Here is a 6,584-nt window from a genome sequence, read left to right as displayed (position 1 = left end):
TCCGGCGCGCACAGTTTATGTTACTGTATGAGAAAATCTGAGCGACCTGGTGATTTTATTTTCTGACTGATATTAAACGCACCATATGCTGCTACCATAATGAGGAAACCTATGCAAAACAATTTAAAGCAGGGTGTGACTGCATCGAGTGCGTAACTCCTGAACCTTTCCACATTTTGTCACGTCACAACCAAAAACTTGATTTTCAAAATGTTTTGCTAATTAAAGCCTGAAAAGTAGGCCGTGCCTATGTGCTCTGCCCCTTTTCTGGAAAACTACCCCAATGGAAACTCAGGAGGAAATGCAGTCAGCTGTCTACAGGACAGTAATTAGTCATTCACTCCACAAATTTGAGCTTTATGGAGTAGTGGCAAGAAGAAAGTCATTGCACAAAGAAAGTCAGAAATAACTGTGCAGTTTGCCACAAACCATGTAGGAGAAACAGCTGAGAATCTGGTCAAACATGAAACCAGAGACACTCTTCATCCAATCTGACCGAGCCTGAGCTCTTTTACAAGGACAAATGGACAAAATGTCAAACTTTTCAGATTTGTGTTTGTAAAAAAATGAAAACCATGTGCAATTGGTTTCCAGTTTAAAGTTATGATTTACATATTTGGGTCTATTACATATCATATCAATCAAATACATCATAGTTTGTGACTGTAACATGACAATGTGAAAAATTTCAAGGGTATGACCACCTTTTTTTATTGAGGAAACAGTTTGGATAAAACTTATCATCTAATGTGTGAGCTTGTACCATACTGCGTATACACACACACACACACTCACACACACACATGTGTGTGTGTGTGTGTGTGTGTGTGTGTGGGGGGGGGGGGGGGTTATATCACGAAGAGCACCCTGTCAGAACGATGTGTGAGTGTGTGTGTGTGTCAGCGTGAAAGCTCTGTAGTTGGGGTGTGCCAACCAGGACTGCACAGGCTCAACCAGTCAGACTTGAAACTAGGTGTATTTACTCCTTACTGAAAGACGTTCCTCTGTGTGTTTTTGTCACAGTGATACTACCATTCTACTTATAGGTGAAAGCATAGCACTAATGGACAAATGTTTACTCAAAGCACTTTACAGAACCAATTACAGTCGTTCCAATTATAATACCAGTCAGATTCAAAAGGTCATGCAAATGGTTAAACAAAGTCTATGTAAGAATTAACGCATATTAGATTAAATCTTCACTTCTGTCTAATTTATTTTTATTTCTCCTTTCTGGTGACGATTTACTGTTTGGGATAACTGGCCATCTGTAGGATCCTGCCATGATTTACGGATGTTTGTGTATTCTTTTATGTTTATTTTGGGTATTTTATTGTTATTAAGGTCTTGCCATATCTTAGTTCATTTCTCTGTGTTGTTCAGTATTGTTTAGGTTTTGCAGAGGTGGCACTGTCAATGTATTGCAAGTCGCAAGAAAGTCTCAAGCTTTCCACCCAAAAACCAAACAAAGTAAATTCAGAAAAAAATAATCTAAATAAAAAAATAACTTAATTTCTATACAAAAGAAAAATTATATCTGTGTAAACCAATTGCAACAGTAAAAACTGATATAGTTAGATGTGCTGCTTTTGATACATATATACATTTTCACGGTTTTGTTAGTTGTGGAGTATTTACTAAAATCAGGCTGGAAATAAATTAATCTAACTTTAAATGATTCAAGAAATGTATAAGTGACAGTAGGGGGTCTGATGTCCATCTCCAAGGGTCATTGGACGAGGAAGCTGGGTACATCCTGGATAGGTTGTCAGTCCATCACAGGGCAACACAGAGACACACACGACAAACAAACATGCACACACACATACCTAAGCACAATTCAGAGAGACCAATTACTTAACTGATTTTGGACTGTGGGAGGAAACCAGAGTACCTGGAAAGAACCCATACTTGCATGGGACCGCAGACCTGGATTTAAACCCAGGAACCTTCTTGCTGAAAGGCAGAATTGCTACCATCTGCACCACCATGCAGCCCCAATACATTTGCACATGGACAATTAAATGAATAAACAAAAACAGTTTTTAGCATTAATAGTGTGAATGAACCTAAACTATTACATTGTAGTATGTCATAGATAAATAAATAAATAATAAAGACAATGAACATTAGGATAGTGAAATGTATATTTTTTGCTTTGGTTTGTTTTATTATTTTGCTTTTTTTTAAGACACAATACCTGCATTGTGTCTTTAAGGAAGAAATCACAGTTCCTCTCTGTCCTCGTGTGTTTTGTGATGATGGTAAAGAGTTACGCTGCATACTAGCCTACCCATTGTTTGGGTGATGCTGGCCACAGCCTCTTTTTTTTTTTTACCTTTTTCTATTTCACAGAAAACTCTTTGATAGCGCTGGATGACAGGACCTCTCCACCACTGTCGTAGTCTTTGCTGTCATAATAGGATTTAGAAGAAAAGCAGTTCTATCGTTGCACACCAGATCCAGTCATCCTGTTCCTCTTCCTGTTAAAAGGGAGTTTTTCCTCTCCACTGTCGCTACATGCATGCTCAGTATGAGGGATTGCTGCAAAGTCAATGCCAGTGACTGTCCACTGTCTCTACATGCTCATCTGAGAGGAGGGAATGCTGCAAGTCACTGACTGGATGCAATCTGCTGGGTTTCCTTAGATAGAAAATCTATTTTATCCAATTTGAATAAATAACTGAATCTGACTGCACTGTTCAATGATTAGGATTAATTGGAATGTATGAACCTGACTGTTGTGAAGTGCCTTGAGACAACATGTGTTGTGAATTGGCGCTTTATAAATAAAACTGAATTGAACCAGAGATTTTTCTTCGTAACACACTTTGTTTGATTTAAGATACAAGTCTTTTCAAATCAAAGGGGTCAAGTTAAAGTGAAAACACGAGCCATTCACGTCACAGTCCAAGTCAAGTCTCAAGTCATTAAATTTCTGATAGGAGCCTGACTTGATTTGAAGTTCATGACTTGAGTCCAAACCTCTGGGGTCTTGACATACAGGTTCATTCCATTGTGTTTATTTTTCCTATGAACTGAAATGAACTGTCTCTGTGGAGGCTGATTTTTGTAACTACTTGTCAAATTCTGAAGCATCAGTGATCACCAAAATATAAAGAAAAAGAAAAAATGCCATGTTCAACAGCATAGTCAAATATTTCAGCAGTCAAATCAGATCTTTTGCTATTTAAACGTTTAAGATTTGTTTAAATTTACTTATAGAAGCAAGTTTTTTTCCAATGTAGCTCATTCTGGAGATGATTCCATCCATAAAGGGTGAAGCACTTGAAGGCTTTTTCCCAGCTGAGTGGGAACCCTTGATATCGTCATTAGGAACAGATTTTATGAACCCATGTAGTAAGTTCCTAAACTTTTCTGGAAAATGTAAGATGTTAGATAGAATGGCAGAAGGCCAAGGATATATCATGAGGATATATCAATGGTCTAATTTTATATCCACCATGCAGACCACCCAAAAGAGAATTTAAGCACTTTGTCAAAGCATTTATAAAAACTACATGCTCTGTATGTCATCTGCCCATGTTTGGTTTTGAGTGTGTTAACTTTCCCTGCACTGCCATGTTCTTCACTTGCTTGATGTCATTTCAGTCTTATTAGATCACTTTCCTAGATCCTATGTTTTAGTTTCTATTTTCCCATTGATTTGGATGATCTCTGTTTATGTTCTTTTGCAGTCTCGTTCTCTTGTTTCAGTTCAATTAGATGTTTTACCCTCCTACTCATTCATGTTAGTCCTTCTTCCTCAGTTACCCTTAATCTCCCTGTTCCACCATCTAGCCCTGATTCCCTCCCTGTGTGTTGTACTGCCTCATTCCCCGTTGCTCCATTTTTCTGCCAGTCACAAATGCCGGTTTGACGTCCTGTTCCTTCACGACAGAATTGAAAGTCTTTATTTTTCTCATCATTAAAGAACTGCTCACTCAACGTCACTGCTTCTGGTTATGCCTGCATTTGGGTCCAACTGTAAACCAATCATGACAGATTTCAGTTGAGCCCAAAATAATTTATACCTTTGGTATTTTTTTTTTTTTTCATTCAAGCAAGAAGTTTGTTTCTGATTGGAAATGAGATGCTGCTTTTAATAGATAAGAACACAATGGAGAAAAAAAACTTTCTTGGAATTACAATCAGACCTCATTGCTGACTAGTTTTTTCTTTTTTCATTTTTTCTCTGGTACTTTGATGACTTATCTTTGGCTTAAACAGAGGTCCAGTCCAGTCCCTGAGAGCTACCATCAATTAAATTAAATTAAATTAAATTCAGTTTATTTATATAGCGCCAATTCACAACACATGTCATCTCAAGGCACTTCACAAACGTCAGGTACGTACATTCCAATTAATCCTAACCATTGAACAGTGCAGTCAGATTCAGTTATTTATTCAAATTGGATAAAATAGATTTTCTATCTAAGGAAACCCAGCAGATTGCATCCAGTCAAAGACTTGCAGCATTCCCTCCTCAAGGATGAGCATGTAGAGACAGTGGACAGTCACTGGCATTGACTTTGCAGCAATCCCTCATACTGAGCATGCATGTAGCGACAGTGGAGAGGAAAACTCCCTTTTAACAGGAAGAAACCTCCAGCAGAACCAGGCTCAGTGTGAGCGGCCATCTGCCACGACCGACTGGGGGTTTGAGAGAACAGAGCAGAGACACAAAGAGAACAAAGAAACACTGATCCAGGAGTACTTTCTATGGGAGGGAAAAGTAAATGTTAATGGATGTAGCTCCTTTAGTCGTTTCATCTAGAAAGAACAGATAAACTCTGAGCCAGTTTTCAATTCAATTCAGTTTTATTTATTTTCAAGGTTAGAGTCTGAAAGAGAGCACATATAATTAGTTACAGTAAAAGTTCAGTCAATTGCTATGTCTAGGAGAGAGAAAGGGTTAAACACTGAAAGACAGGGCCATGTGGATCATCGGTAGAGGGTGAGCATTAAGTTGTTGCCAGCAGAAGCTCGGACGATGCCCCCCTCCAGAAAGGTGTCACAGGCAGACACGGAGTCAGGCCAGGTGTAGCTTCTAGGAAGAGAAAAGAGAGAACATAAAGTTAAAGGCTGAAATAACAGCAAATAATGCAAAATTGGAGAGTAGTGTGAGAATGTAGCGAAGAGAGTGAAAGTGGTCATTGTGTCCTCCAGCAGCCTAAGCCTATAGAAGCATAACAACAGAGATAACTCAGGATAACCTAAGCCACTCTAACTATAAGTTTTATCAAAAAGGAAAGTTTAAAGCCTAGACTTAAAAGTAGACAGGGTGTCAGCCTCACAAACTAAAACTGGGAGCTGGTTCCACAAGAGAGGAGAATGATAACTAAAGGATTTGCCTCCCATTCTACTTCTAGAGACTCTAGGAACCACCAGTAAACCTGCAGTCTGAGAACGAAGTGCTCTGTTAGGAACATATGGAACAATCAGATCTCTGATGTATGATGGAGCTAGATCATTAAGGGCTTTATATGTGAGGAGGAGAATTTTAAATTATATTCTGGATTTAACAGGGAGCCAATGAAGGGAAGCTAAAATAGGAGAAATATAATCTCTCTTTTTAATTTTCATCAGAACTCTTGCTGCAGCATTTTGAATTAGCTGAAGGCATTTAACTGCATTTTGTGGACATCCAGATAGTAAAGAATTACAATAGTCCAGCCTTGAAGTAACAAATGCATGGACTAGCAACTGGCAACATTCCAGAGGTGAAGAAGGAAATCTTAGAAACCTGTTTAATACGGGATTTAAATTACATGTCCTGGTCAAAAATAACACCAAGGTTTTTTACTTTATTACCGGAAGTCAATTTAATGCCATCCAGGTTAAGGGATTGACTAAGCAGTTTCTTTTTTAAAGACTCCGGTCCAAAGACAACATTGTCTGTCTTGACTGAATTTAGAAGCAGAACATTTAAAGTCATCCAAGTTTTTATGTTTTCAAGACATGCTAGTAGTCTATCTAACTGGTTGGGCTCATCAGGATTTATGGATAAGTAAAGCTGAGTATCATCAGCGTAACAGTGAAAATTTATCCTATGCTGCCTGATAATTTGACCTATTGGAAGCATATATATAGTAAAGAGAATTGGCCCAAGTACTGAAGCCTGTGGTACTCCACAATTAACCCTGGAGTTTAAAGATGATTTATCATTTACATGAACAAACTGGAATCTGTCAGACAAATAAGATTTAAACCAGCCTAGCGCTGTTCCCCTGATCCCTACAGCTCATTCCAGCCGTTCTAAGAGAATATTGTGATCGACTGTATCAAATGCAGCACTGAGATCTAACAGGACAAGTACAAACACAAGTCCATTATCTGAGGCCATAAGAATATCATTAGTGACTTTCAGCAGAGCTGTTTCAGTGCTATGATGAGCTCTGAAACCTGACTGAAACTCTTCAAACAGGTCATTGCTGTGTAAATGCTCACACATTTGATTAGCAACTATTTTCTCAAGAATTTTAGATAAGAATGGAAGATTGGATATAGGTCTGTAATTTTTCAAGTCATCTCGATCAAGTGAAGGTTTCTTAAGTAAAGGTTTAATTACAGCTACCTTAAAA

This window comes from Girardinichthys multiradiatus, chromosome Y (assembly GCF_021462225.1).
Source record: "Girardinichthys multiradiatus isolate DD_20200921_A chromosome Y, DD_fGirMul_XY1, whole genome shotgun sequence".
Classification (NCBI taxonomy): Eukaryota; Metazoa; Chordata; class Actinopteri; order Cyprinodontiformes; family Goodeidae; genus Girardinichthys; species Girardinichthys multiradiatus.
This window is presented reverse-complemented; position numbering follows the sequence as displayed.